The following is a 13,754-nucleotide window of genomic DNA, read 5'->3' as shown; positions in this document are numbered from 1 at the left end:
CCTTCCATCCACCCATCCATCCATCCATCATCTATCCATCATCTATCTATCTGTCACCTATCTATAATCTATCATCTATCTCCATCATCCATACATCCATGTGTTATCCATCTATCCATCATCTATCATCATCTATCATCTATCTGTCATCTGTCTTCTATCTACTTGATTATAAGAGTACGCACTCATTGTAAAAATTAGAAAAGTCCAAGCATACAAGAGGAAACCAAGCTTTACCTGCAGACCCTCCCTCCAGGCACAGCTCCTGGTAACGTCTGTTGCGCATCCAGGGACGTGCATGCTGTGACGCTGCATCAACACAAGGGCCAACTCCGACTTGTGGTTTTCTAGGCCACTGAGGTAAGAACGAATCTGACGTCTAATGCAGGTGTGGTGGCGGACTAATGCCCCCTGACCCGATCCCCAGCGTGACTAGGTTACCTTGCGTGGCAAAGGAAGTTCGCAGCTGTGAGTAACGAAGGCTGCGGAGACGGTCCAGGCAGGCCTAAGGTAGCACCGGGTCAGGGACAGGCGGTCAGGGAGGCAGGAAGACACGAATGATGCTGCTGGCTTCAAGGATGGAGGAAGGGGCCACGCCCCAAGGAGTGTAGGCGGCCTGCCCATCGGGAAAAGGCAGGGGGCAGATCCTCCCCTGGAGCTTCCAGAAGGAACCGGCCCGACTCACTGCAGGGTTCTGACCTCTGGACTCTAAGAAAAGAGACTAACGTTGTTTCAAGTTGCTGAATTCGACGTGATGGTTGCGGCAGCAGTAGGGAACTGATACATGAGTCGTGGCCAGATGGGGTGGCGTGGCCACCAGGTGGAAGGGAGTGGCCGTCTGCATGTCACCTTCGTCTGACCAGAGATTTCTTTGTTTTTAAGTGGAAAGTTCTGGGGCAGAAAGCACACCCACACTGTTGTGTAGCCATCACCAGCATCCATCTCCAGAACTTGTCCATCTTCCCAAACTAAAACTCTGTCCCCGTTAAACACTAACCCGCATCCCCTCCCCAGCTCCTGGCACCCACTTTTCTACTTCTTGTCTATGAATCTGATGACTTTAGAGACCTCACAGTAGTGGCATCATACAATATCTGTCCTTCTGTGACTGGCTTACTTCACTGAGCCTGTTTCCTCCTCTGTAAAACGGGATGGCAAGGGTCCCCCCACTGCATTGTCGCAAGGATGACCGAGGTTGGCATGCAGGAGAGACTGAATCGATGCTTGGTCCCACCTGCCCTGGTTTGGCCTGCGGGGCTGGCACAGGCCGGGGTGTGCTCTCTCCCTCGAGGCCTCCTGGTTCCTAGGGAGTGGCTGCAGCACCAACAACAGCCCCTAGCACACAGTAGGCACTCAATAAACATTTGTCACATCAGTGCAGTGTGGACGCCAGAGGTCACTGCCGGAAACCGTGGGGTGAGGGACTGATGAGGAGAAAGAATCTGCTTAAGGAAGAAAGTGTTTTCTCACCCTTTAAGATGCCCAGAGACAGAGGGGGCTGCCTCTGGGGGTGGGGGATGGTGGATTCCGGGTCACTGGGAGCATTTGGGCAGAGGCCAATGTCGCCTCCCAGGCCTTTTCTGTGACTCGGTGTCTCTACACCTCCACAGCTGTGCAAGGTGGGTGCTGGGAGTTCTGGCCTGGACCAGGTGTGGCAGGCTGGCTGGGCTGTGCTGGGCCCCCAGGACCAGGCTGGGTCTGAGTGAGCCTGGAGCAGGGAGCCTCGGCCCTCCCCCTCCGCCGCCGGCCCTGCCTAGTCCCCGGTAGCCGTGGTGGCTGAGCCGTGAACAGCTCACACGAAGGCGGTTTGAACCTTGTGCAAAGACCGCTGGGGAAGCCCAGACGGTCCTGCCCAAGACTCCCCTCGGCTGCGCTCCTCTCCTGGCCGTCTGCCCGGCCCTCAGTTCCTCTCCGAGTTTGTCCCTGAGTCTCTGTGTCTGAGACCCTTCTGTGTCTGTCTCCTCCCCTCCAGAGCACCGCCCACTCCCCGTAGGGGAGCAGGTGCAGACGGGAGGGTCAAGAAGCCAGACCTGTCTGCCCGGCATGAGGGCTCAGGAAGCCGCCTGGGGGCCTCCCCTCCCCTGCCACACTCACACTTCAGTCTACTGTGCCAGCCACGCTGCTCCCAGGGTGACCCTTGAGCCCTGCAAAATGGGCCTCACCTTGCTGCTGGATAAGCGACCAGAATGCAGCTCCAAGAGGGAAAGCGAGCGGCCGAGCACCCCGGAAGCGCAGGCCTGCCAGTCCCCGTCCCCACCTGCCTGTGACCCTGACGCAGGGCCCCTTCCTGAGGCTCTGCACCTGGGCGGCCCGCGCCTGGCGGGCCAGCGATCTGGGCCTCAGTGTCTTCGCCGGTGCAATGGGAAGGCGCACGTGCGGGGTGGCGCGGTCCCGCGCGCCGCCGCCAGGGGGCGCCCCCCGCCGCTCCCGAGGCCCCGGCCCGAAGTCGCCGGGATTTGCTTCTTTTCATCACCCGCCCGCGCCCAGCTGCTCCTGTCAACACCTCCTTACGGCGTGTAATTCACCGCCGCCTGACAGCTGGGGCCGCGGCCCGCGCGGCGCGCCCTGGGGAACCTGCGGGGGTGGGGTCTCGGGCGGGGCCTCGGGGGCGGGGCCTCGAGGCGGGGCCCGCGCACTGAGGGCGCCTCTTCCCGTCCCACCCCTCCCGCCTATTCTCTCCTGGGCTCCCCAGGGGAGGGGCACAAGCCCATCTGCCACCACCCCATTTCCCCTCCGCCTGGGTGTCTCACCGTGCCCAACTTTGTCCCATCTGGGCTCCCCGGTGGGTCCCACCTGGGCAGACAGGCAGGAGTCTGCACTCCCACCGGGAGCGGGGGGCTGTCCCCTGGTGGCACGGCTGGGCTGGTCGGGACCAGCGCCGGCCTTGCCAAGCCCACCCTGTTTCCTGGTCTGCGAAACGCGAGGCTCTGAGCCTCCGCCTGTGCGAGGCTCACACAGGTGGCGGCCTGGCACCTGGGCGTCGCCGGGCATGGGGCTGCTGTTGTGTCCACAGGCTGGCATCCCGCGCGTGGTCAGGCGGAGTCCTGAATTATCATTCTCAGAGCTGAGAGGAAACCGGCAGTCGCCTGAGGGTGTGCGTGGGCGGGCTTTGCCACCAGACGCCGTGCGTGGGGTCAGTCGCATGCCCGCTCTGGGCCAGGAAAGAAACAGGTGGGAGAGGCGAGGTCTGGGGTGCTCTATGCTGAGACCTCAGCTTGCAAGACTGGGGGAGCGGGAGACGTGAAAACAAGCATCCTCTGCTCCCCCCACACCCCAACCCGAATCCTCCAGAGGACACAGTCACAGAGTGGACTCCCTCGTCCCTTGGGGCGCAGGCAGGGCTCCCCACGAGGCTGCAGGAGCTCTGCAGGGACAGACACGGCCTCCCTGGAGCCTGGCTCTGCGATGACAGTGACATAGCCTGAGTCCACTGGACGGACTGTGGGAAGGCAGGGGGGCGGCTGAGAACAGGCCATGGCCCCCCCAGGCCCCCTTCCCCCCCTGTCACCACCCAGGGGGGAGCCCTGCTCACCGTAATTTATGGCATTCGACAGTGTTTGTGTCTTCTTGGAAAGCCATCTGTGGCCGGCAGCTTTGATTGTGGAGTCCGGAGTCTGGGAACCTCCCCTCGAATGATCCAAAAACCACACAGTGTCTTGGCAGAGGCGGTGGGCGCGGTGTTCACGGACCGCGGAGAATCGCACCCCCGGGTGTCCAGGAGGCCCTGGGACAGGTGCTGCATGAGCCGGTCCCAGCCTCGGGAAAGGCTAGTGTTGGCCGGAGAGGAGGAGCAGGGCCGCACCGTCCACACGCACAGACTGCCAGCAGCCGCGCGGGACACCGCCCGCTCCGTCAGCGCCAGCCGAGCCGTGCCCATCACAGGAGGAGCAGCATCGTTCCAACAGCCCGTTATTTAAAGCCCCGTTGGCATACGCACGTATTTATGAGTGAAATGACACGGTGTCAGGGATTTGTTTTCAAATTCACTCCAGATGTATCCGTGCGTTACTTGTGCAATTAACAAGGAGGTTCAATAAAACCCACGGTGTGTCTGGAAGGCCTGCCCGGGCCGGGAGCGGGGGCAGAGGCTGCAGCCGGTGTGACTTGGGCCCCAAGATGGACGTCACCGGTTTGCATCGGTCAAGGGGCTCAACCTTCAGGGCTAACAGAGCCGCAGTGGGGGGATCCAGGAGGATCCAGGGGGAAGAGCTGCCGGGCCTGCCGCAGGAGCAGGGCGGAGGGCTGGGCCAAGGTGCGGGGGCAGGAGCCAGGTGCAGCCACAGGGACGGCCTCGCAGCCATCCCGGGACATGGGACAGACGGAAAGGGGAGCCTGAAGGGGGCAAAGGTTGTGTCCGGGCTCCAGCCCCTGGATGACCCTGGCCTGGGGCTGAGGACCTGAGGGGCCTGGGCCAGGAGGGCAGGCAGGACGCCCCAGGGCCCCACCCAGGCTCGTTATGCCCCTCTGGGCCCTGGGGACGGCCTTCCTGAGAAGCGCAGCCTGCCTGACCGCAGAGCTGGGTTAGGGGACCGCCAGCCCACCCAGGCAGGGAGGCTTCCTGGCTGGGGGGACAGAGTGTGGCGTCTCCCTAAGGCTCATGGGCTGCGGGTGCCTGGGCGCAGATCTTTCCCCACGCCCGTCCCCCCAGGCAGAGCGGGGTGGCCGTTTGGCCAGGCTAGAACCCAGCTCTGAGCTGGAACATCGCTTCCCGCCCTTGCTCCCCGGCAGTGAGTGGGATGCTGGCGGGAAGACAGAATGACTGTGCCTGCACGTCGTGAGGTCCTGTGAGTGAGCTGTCACGGTCGTCATTGTCACCCTCACAGCCCGCACCGGCCAGGCTGGCCCTGCCGAAACCGAGTCTCCACTCACCCAAGGCCCTCTCTCCCTCTGCCAGACCGGGCCTGGAGTCCACAGACGCTTGTCCCTGCCCACTGTCCTCCATCAGGCTCAGGTCACTTGGTCATTTGGAACTTCGTCCAGGCAACGACCCTGCCCAGGGACACGCCTAAGCGGAGATTCTGAGCCCACGCGGTGAGCCCGGGTGCAGGGAAGTGATTTGGGACGTGGCTCTGGGCTCTGACTTCTATCCCGCCACAAGCTGAGCAGGCCGGATCCCCTCTCCGGGCCTCGGTTCCCACACCCCAACTCCCCGGAGGGCCCCAGCAAGCCCCTAAGATGCCGCCATCCTGCAAGGGCGCCCAAGCAGCCACGTGTAGGCGCCTTGTCCAGCAGGCCAGATGGGGTCCCGGATGACAGCGGCATGGACCCCCAATGTGAGGGAAGGCGCCTCCAGATGGCTTGGCCCTGCTGTCGAGGCACCGAGCTTCCGAGGCTTTAGCGGAGGCCCTGGCGTGGGGCAGAAACGGGTCATACTCTCTGTGCCCTGCCCAGTCCAGTCCCTACTGCGGGATGCGCCAGCACAGTCAGGGGGTGTCGCCGGAAGCCTGGGTGGCTGGAACACACCCCGCATGGTGGCCCCAGTGTTCCTACGGCTGGAAATTGCTATCCTCACTCACGTCGAGGGGGCCTTGGTGGGCGGTCCCTGGGCAGCCCAACCTCGTGACAGGTTGGGGTCTTCCCAGGCCGTCTCCCCAGGACCTGCTGTGCCTCACACACAGTAGGGGCGCAGCACATTCTCACACATGAACACGACCCGGGGCGACCTCCGAGCCTGCGCGCACCCGCTGGGAGCTCCCGCGTGTGCGCCTCGTGGCCTTTGCTCCGCAGCCACTGAAGCCGGCTCCGGGTGACGGCTGCAGAAGCGGTTCCCGAGAGAGGCCCGGCAGAGGACGCCGGCAGAGGTCGCGGTGGCGGCAACGCCGCTGAACAGGTCGGGAACCAGCGGCCAGTGGCCTCGGCTGGACAAGGGCCTGGCCGCAGTGACGAGTGGCATCACGGGCCCCTCAGAGGCACCGTGCCCGGCCGAGTGATCTGAGCAGCCCTGCTGGGCACCCATCCAGACGCTCAGAGTCGGGGCAGCCCCGTTCTCCCCTCCAGGGAGGAGTCCTCGCCTGGGGGTCCTGGGTGCCCCACTGCCACCGAGACCCCTCCCCCGCTGTCCTCAGAGTCTTGTGCAGATCGGCGTCTTGGGCCTGTCTGCTGTGTCTCAGGGTTCCGGCTGGGTCTCTGCGGGACAGCAGAAGGTGCCCCCGCCTGTGGTGTAAATGCGGGTACGCTCTCATGGCCCCGGAGGGGTGCTGCAGGGCGGGGTGCGGTTCTTTGGCGGGCCGTCTGTTTGGTGGATGACAGGCTGTCGGATGGCGGTGAGGGCTGCGGGCCGCAAGTGCTCAGTGCGCCCGACCTGCACACACCGTGGCTGGGATGCTAAACTTCGTGGTAACGCCTTTTCGTCACAGTAACGCACACGCATTTTTATAATGTCTCATGGTTTGGCCCCCGGGGACACACCTGTGGGTTTCCTCTGGGCGCCCGCCTGTGCACCCCGGCAGGACCAGGGTCCCAGCGCCCCAGAGGACGACTCGCGTCGCCTCCGACCGCCCCGTCCGCGGGTGGCGGGGGACGGAGACCCGCTGCAGCCGGGTCAGGCGGGGGCGGCCCCGGCGGAGGGATTCGGGGCCTGAGCGCCCGCGCCCCAGGGCGTGGAGGCCGGAATCAGCCCGGGGTGCAGGGGAGCACGGGCGACCCCGCTGCAAGGGGCCCTGCAGGGCCCAGGGCGGGAGGGCTGGGAACACCTGCTCGCGAGAAGACCTGGGGGTCAAGCTGACTACGGCTTGTGGGGCGCGGCCGCTCCATTGCTGAAAGGACACCGCACCCCACTTCCGTTATGATTCAGACGGATCGAATTTTTAATCCGATAATAAAGTGACAATTTCCATTTTCCCAGGCAATTCATTTCCACAAGTGACCAGGGTCAGGACCCGCTTTGCAAAACCCAGCACTGCGTGATTAAATCAAAGACGTGGCCGAGTTTTAACGGGATGTTGCTTTAACCCCAGCGGGCTGTGGGCTCCCCTGGCCCCTGCCGCCAGGAGCTGGGGCGGGTGGGGGGAGGCCCTGTGACCGCTGCCAGGGGTCCGGGCGTTTGGCGGGGTGGGGGGTGGGGGCAGCAGCTGCAGGCACCTTCCAGAAAACTGCGTGAGCGCAGGCGGGTTGCTGACCTCTCCGGGCCCAGGCCGGTTCTCCCGCTGCGGCGGGCACATAAAGCGTAAACACAGGAAGCACCAAGTGCTCGGTTTGTCGGCTGTTCTCGAAGATCGTTTCTCACGCGGACCGTGGGTGCAGAGCTGACCGCCGGACCCCAGGGGCCTCCCGGGTTCTCCTTTCTGGGTTCTCCTCCCAAGAGCAACGGAAGTCATTGCTGTGGGGCTTAACTTGGGGTGACACAATCAGGCCTGTGCACAAGGTCCCCTCTGGTTGCTGGGGGAGGGTCGAGGGGCCGGAATGTCACAGGGGCATCAAGGAACCCCTGAAGGTGGACATAAGAGACTCAAGAGAGAAACTGGGGCCACCAGGCGGCAGGACCAGGTCCCTGGGCGGTCAGTGGGGGCCATGGAGGTTCGAGAAGGTTTGGAGGGCCTTGGTGCCCCTGCCAACACCGCAGGTGACTTCCGCACCCCCAAACCCCAGCTCCCGCCCCCGGCCCCGCCCCCGGCCCACCCCGCCCTCGCCCACAGGTGACGCTGTCGCTGGTAATTCTCCTGATCCCTTTATCCTGCACTTTAATAAATAATTGACCTGAATTATTCACAGGGAAATTTCAACATTATTAAAAATTAACCAACTTAAATGAGTCCATGGTAAATAGCTGGGGTGGCTCTTGTGTGGGTGGGACGCTGCCAGGGCGGGCGGGGGCGGCAGGCGCCCAGCAGGTGAGCGGGGTGAGGGGCAGGCGGGCCTGAGCAGGCATGTTCGAGGCGGCCACAGGGCAGCTGGGAGCCAGGAGGCCAGCATGTCCTCTTCCCTCGCGGGCTGAGCAGCCCCAGGAAAGTGTCAGCACCTCTCTGGGCCCTTGTAGGCTGGGATGTTCCTACCTGGCACTGAGGACCGCAAAGAAGACCTTGAGATGAGGGGACACAGTGACAGGAACCACGGCCAGCTTCCGGTCTGGCAGGTGGGCGCGTGCCCCCGCCTGGCTGGGCCTGGAGGAGAGGGGTCCTGGGGAGGGTGGGCCGTGTGGACAGCGGGACCCCTAATGGCTGCAGGGCCTGGACACAGGGCTGGTAAGGAGACCACGGGGGTGCTGTGCGGAGTCCCGTGGGCTCCCGCCGACGTGCCCCGGAGTCCCGGGCAGGAGGTGGAGCGGCACAGCCTGGCTACCCACGCACGGCAGCGCGTGTCCAGTTAGTTTTATTTAGTTCTGTTGGAGGGGACAGGGGAAGGGTGCTGGACCTGGGGAAGGTCCAGCTACCTCGGTGTGTTGTCTCTAAGCCTCGTCTTCACCGAGCAGAGCTCTTGGGGCTGGCGAGGCGCCTGTGGACAGGGTGGCAGGGGCGGCTCAGGGAGCCCCGTCGAAAAGTCACACACCCGCCAGGCTGCGCGCACCGCCCTCTCCCCTCCCCCGACACCCCCATGACCTTTAGCACTGACCGCTGTGAGACCGTTAGTGAGATGCCTTCCGTTTCTTTGTCAGGATGAAGCCTTGAACCCCGGCCCCCGCCGTGATCTCAGGCGCACCTCGTTTTGGGTCAGCCACGTCTCAAGCGCTCCGTGGCCCTGTGTGGCCCGTGCCACCGTGCTGCCCAGTGAGAGTCGTCCATCCCGAGCGTGTCCAGGTGAGTGCAGTGGCCAACACGCATCGGACCGCATGCTCAAAGTGGGAGCGTTCCTCATGTATGAATTATACTTCGATACAATCGATCGCTCATAGAATTAAATACGATAGATTGATTGGGATTACATTTGAAAACCTGGGCCTGCTGCTCGGAGACAGGTAGGCAGGGAGCTGAGGAGGCGGGTGGCAGCTCGGGTGCTGGAGCCGCTGCACGCACCTGCGGCGGGCGGGCGGGTGACCCTTCGCTAATAAGGCACATCTGTGATGACCCCAGAGCCACTCCCAGGCCAGGCGAGGCCCTCTCGGAGGGTATTACGGGGAGTAAATAACTCTGGGTGGGCGGGGTGGCTTCCTGGCAGAGGTGTCCGGGCCCAGCAGCCGTGGCCGGGGCGGGCGGGCTGTCGGATCCCCCAGGATCCCTTTGGGAGCTCTCTGAGGTTTTTCCTCTCCGGGATGCAGAAGCAAGCTCACTGCTGTCTGTGGGGGGACAGTGCGGAGCTGAGCAGATGCAGTGTCCAGCGAGTTCAGAGGACAAGCCACAGTGGCTCCTCTGTCTTCGTCCTTGACTCGGGTTGCGGGGGGCTCCTCTGCTGGCGGGAGGGCCGTCCAGTGTCCCGGACAACCTCCAGGCTGCGGGCCTGATTCCTGATCCCGTGTCTCTGAAGGGAGCTGTGGGAAGCCTGGTCCGGGAGCCCCATGTGCGGTGTAGGGCCGGTGCCTCATCTGGGCCTCCCTGTGCTCCTCTGTAAATGAGGAGTTGCCGCGGTGACATGCGACAGGCCCAGCCCACTCCACGCCTGGCTCGGCACACCGTGGATCCTACCCCTGTTCCAGAGACTGCTTCGCAGACTGTAAAGGGCTGTGCACGTGTGAAGCTGTAGCTCTTGTGTTGTGCGCCAGACCCCTGAGACTTGGGGTCGAGCCACTCACAGCTCAGGGCTGGCTTGGCCAGCGGTGGGCCCTCGGTCCTCCCGCAGGTCCTGACCCAGCACAGCCGAGGCCAGGCCTGTCCCGAGGTCTCTGTGATCTGTCCCCTCCTGCTTCTCCAGCGCCTGGAGCTGAGGGACGGGAGACTCCAGCCGCCAGGTGCTGTCACGGCCTTCCCTGAAGCCACCAAGTGGTTACGCAGCAAGATGTGAGCTGCGGACTGATTCTCTCCTAGCCGAATCCCACCTGCTCCACGCCATGGAGCAGGCTTCAGCCTCCTGCCGGAGCCAGCACCAGGGGGTGTTTAAATACGTGTGCAAAGAAAGAATTTAATGCTCGGGAGCGTTATATACATATTTAACCAAAGACGCACAAAACTGGGACTGGGAAGCCTGGAATGCTGCCGGAGGGCATGTAAGGATTTAAGGGGGCTCGGGCAAAACGGAAGGGCACGCACCGCTCCGGGACGGGAAGCTACACTCTTCGGATGTCGGCACTCCCGGTTTACAGATTCCGTGCAAACGCCGGCAAAATCCTAGCTGCCTTCCCCCCGAAATTAACATGGTTATCTTAAAGCTCCTATGGAAACACAAGGGGCCCAAAATAGCCGAAACAGTCTTAAAAAAGAACAAAGTTGGAGAACTCACATGTCTCGATTTTAAAGTTTATTACAAAGGCACCGTGGCCCGGCACAGGGGCGGACGGGGACCGATGGGATAGAACTGGGGGTGCAGAAATAAACCCCTCGCTTGCCGTCCACCGATTTCTGTAAAGCACGTTTTTAAACATTAAAGGTATTGAGGTGACGTCGGTTAATAAAATTAGATAGGCTTCGATCACAATTCCATAAGGCATGGCTGCAGGGCAGGCCGGCCTCCCGCGCTCTGGTCTCCTTCCGTCACGTCACCGTCACCGTCACGTTGCCGGGTGTTAGGTCCCCCTCCTGTCTCCCTCGTAACCACTACGCTGGCATCTGTGTCTGCGAGGTTGTCTGTCTGTCTCGTTCGTTCGTCGCTTTCGGTGTTATACCCACATACGAGTGAAATCTCTGATTTCTGGCAAAAGAGCCAAGACTGTCCAATGGGGAAAGAATAGTCTTTTCGACAAACGGTGCGGGGACACCGGGGCTGGCCAGCGGCTTCTTAGCTGTGACACCAGAAGCACAAGCGACCAAAGAAAAAGAGATGAAACGGACATCACCCAATTTTAAGACTTTCGGGTTTCGAAGGACACCCCCGGAAAAGTAAAAAGAACTTCTGGAACGCAAGAACGTGTCTGCAGGGCGTATCTGGTAAGGGACTTGTGCCTAGAAAAGATGATGGAAAGACAAACAACCCGATGTTTACAATAAGCAAAGGAGCTAAACAGACGTTTCTCCAAAGAAGATGCACGAAGGGCCGGCACACACAGCAGAGGCCACGTGGCCACGGCCGGCTCGTCCCTTCCCCCACCCAGATTAGCAAATGCGAGTCAAAGCCACAGTGAGACGCTGCCTCGCGCCCACCAGGGCGGCTCACAGGACCACGAGGAACGACGCCCGTGGGCGCAGCTGCGGACACATGGGAGCCCTCGTACGTTGCCGGTGGGGGGATAAGGCGCCGCCGCCACCGTGGAGTCTGGCGGTCCCTCGAGCGGGTAAACAGAGCCACCGTGTGACCCAGCAATGCCGCTGGGTCCACACGCCCGCACAAAAACCCATACACGGGTGTTCACAGCGGCATGTTAGTAATGTCCTCAAATCAGAAACAACCGGAATGTCCACTGGCTGATGAATGACAGGCCAACGTGTCCGTCCACACGGTGGAATGTCACTCAGCCTCAGAGAGGAAGGACACTGACACCTGCCACGGCGTGGGCGGGCCTTGGAAGTACTCCACAGAGGGAAAGAGGCCGGAGGCCAAAGGTCACATGTCCCCGGCGTGGTTCCATGTAGACGGGATGCCCGTGGGAACCGACATCTACAGGGAACTAAGTGGAGCTGGGTTGGGGGCACCTGGGAGTCTAAGGGGAACAGGAAGTGGGTGCTGAAGGCTGCACGGCCGAACGCACTTCAGAGCCCTGAATCGCACGCTTTGAGAAGGGCCCACCTCTGGGCACTGCTCCCACCGCCCCGCCCCTGGGGTCAGGCTGGAGGCAGCCTGGCCGATGAGTCTCCGGGAGAGGGAGGGGCGGGGGCCATGCCAGCCCTTCGGAGGGGTGGGGGTGGTGCCGCTGCAGGCGACAAGGCCCGGCTGTCCCAGCTCCTCCAGACCCACCCTCTCGCTGACCTTCGCACCTGTGACACGGGACCGCAGCAACCGTGCTGCCAAGGAGCCAGGCTGCGATCCACGCGGCCGTGGCCGGCTCGTCCCTTCCCCCACCCAGACGGCTGACTCTGCCCCCCCCCTCACCGCCTCTTACAGGCTGCCTGCCCTCTTGGATCCAGAGGGTCTCCGTGACCCGAGGAGGCCCGTGAGCGCCGGGCTGTGTGGAGCGGGCACCCCGTGGAGCTGCCACCTCTGGAGACCGGGAGCCATCGACCGCTGGGCCACAGGGGCCCCCTCCCAGCACGGCCGACTCCGCCTCTGAATTAATCTGGGTTTTTAAGCACAATTAACGAGGTACTCGGGGTCGGCAGAGCCTTTCAAACACAGTGCGGCACAAAATCCTGATGCAGGAATTACACAGACGGACGCTGTCGATATAATGGATTCCCGCCGACGGCGCCGAGCGGCCGGCGGGAGGCGGCGGAGGCGGGAGCCGGGCGGCTCCGCACCCATCACCGCGCTACCGCGGAGCCTGTGACACGTTTCAGGGAATTCATTAGGGAAAGAAAACGGTAAAATTTGAGGTGGTTTGTGAGCGGCGGGGAAACACGCGCCGTGTCGATCGCAGACGGAGGCGGCCCCCTCGCTCAGGGCGCCCCGGCACCCCGCGAGAAGGTGCGGTTTCCGGAGCTCGGGCGACCGCGGGCCACGGGGCGGGGCCCAGAGGGCAGGGCCTGGCCCGGTCACACAGCACACAGCACGGAGGCGAAGCGGGGGGCCGGTCTCCTCCCGAGCTGCGGGAAGGGGCAGGGCGCGGCCCGCGTGAGCCTGACTGAGGGCGCCCAGGACGGCGACGGCAGAGGCAGGTGGGGGCCCGGGCCCCTCGTCCCCGCTGCTCCCGCGGCAGCCAGCGGGACATTCTCTAGCTGAGACGCTGGCGCCCCGAAGCCCTACGCCTGCCATCGCCGCCTCCCGTCTCTCCGGCCTCACCCCCACGCTCGGGCTCTTTCCTGCCTCCCGTCCCTGTCACGGGCTGCCCCTACCATGGCATTCCCGCCCAGCTCCAAGCATGAGCCCCCTTTCGGTCTACCTTGGGGTACCCAAGGGCCCAGGTTCCTCAGGACGGCTGCCTGGGTGTGTTCTGCCCCCCAATCTTCGGCAGCATGCCCTTCTGGACTGGTCCTCGGGCCCCCCTTGGGAACCGCAGGCACTGAAGGCCGGAAGCCGGGGTGCAGAGGTTAATGGAGGCAGTGGGGTGGGCCGGTGGGGAGGAGCCCCATCTCCTCCTGCCTGGACAGCATGACAGATCAAAGCTCAGGGCTTTATGAGCCGCGGGGTGTTGGCCGGAACAAACCGGGGTGGGTTTGGGACTGACGCTGGGATCCCAAGACCCCTGGCCTTGAGGGGCTGGGCCGAGGGTGGCTGGCAGGTCCCTGGGGAGGGTGCCCGCTGGGCGCCCAGTACAGGGTTCACTCCCAGCAGCCTCAGAGGCAGATGGGGAAACCGAGGCTCAGGCCAGATGACTCGCCCAAGGCCACACAGCTGGCCAGTGGCCAAGCCAGGATTAGACCCCAGCGTGGGTGACCCCATAGGCTTCCAGCGAGCCCAGTGGGGGCTGCTCTGAGGAGGAGAGGTCACCCTGCCAGAGGACAGGGGCCTGGGGGCTGCGGTGGGGATACCCTGGGCTCTCAGGGCTGGAGTCAGGGGACAGTATTCATTGTGTGCTTCCCGCAGGGGTCAGGGAGGGAGTGGGCCTGCCTTCCCCAGGCTGGGGCCATATCCTGAGCCTGCATGGGTCTCTCTGTCTCCGTCTGCATCCCTCCGTCCCAGCCCTAAGCTCCCCGCAAGCA

At 63.2% G+C, this 13,754-nt stretch overlaps 2 long non-coding RNA genes across 3 annotated transcripts in view; one reads left to right on the top strand and one right to left on the bottom strand.

Moving 5' to 3' along the window:
* The window catches only part of LOC120613555 (uncharacterized), a 2,065-nt gene extending 1,443 nt beyond the window's left edge, over positions 1–622 (bottom strand). Inside the window, exons 1-2 of the long non-coding RNA XR_005655735.1 lie at positions 442–622; positions 238–355 (exon numbers count right to left, since the gene is read on the bottom strand). This is a non-coding gene — a long non-coding RNA (uncharacterized LOC120613555). The remainder of the gene's footprint in view (positions 1–237; positions 356–441) is intronic.
* Positions 623–7,829: 7,207 nt separating this feature from the next.
* LOC120616053 (uncharacterized) lies at positions 7,830–10,500 on the top strand. Of its 2 annotated transcripts, none has more exons than XR_005656453.1 (3): positions 7,830–8,071; positions 8,591–8,732; positions 9,397–10,500. It is a non-coding gene; the product is annotated as an uncharacterized LOC120616053 (long non-coding RNA). The 2 variants fall into 2 exon arrangements; XR_005656452.1 differs by having other exon boundaries at positions 8,591–8,890.
* The last annotated feature ends 3,254 nt before the right edge of the window (positions 10,501–13,754 follow it).

Source organism: Pteropus medius, unplaced genomic scaffold, assembly GCF_902729225.1.
Source record: "Pteropus medius unplaced genomic scaffold, Ma_sr-lr_union100, whole genome shotgun sequence".
Taxonomy (NCBI): Eukaryota; Metazoa; Chordata; class Mammalia; order Chiroptera; family Pteropodidae; genus Pteropus; species Pteropus medius.
The sequence above is the reverse complement of the archived record's forward strand: the minus strand, read 5'-3'. Positions and strand labels throughout refer to the sequence as shown.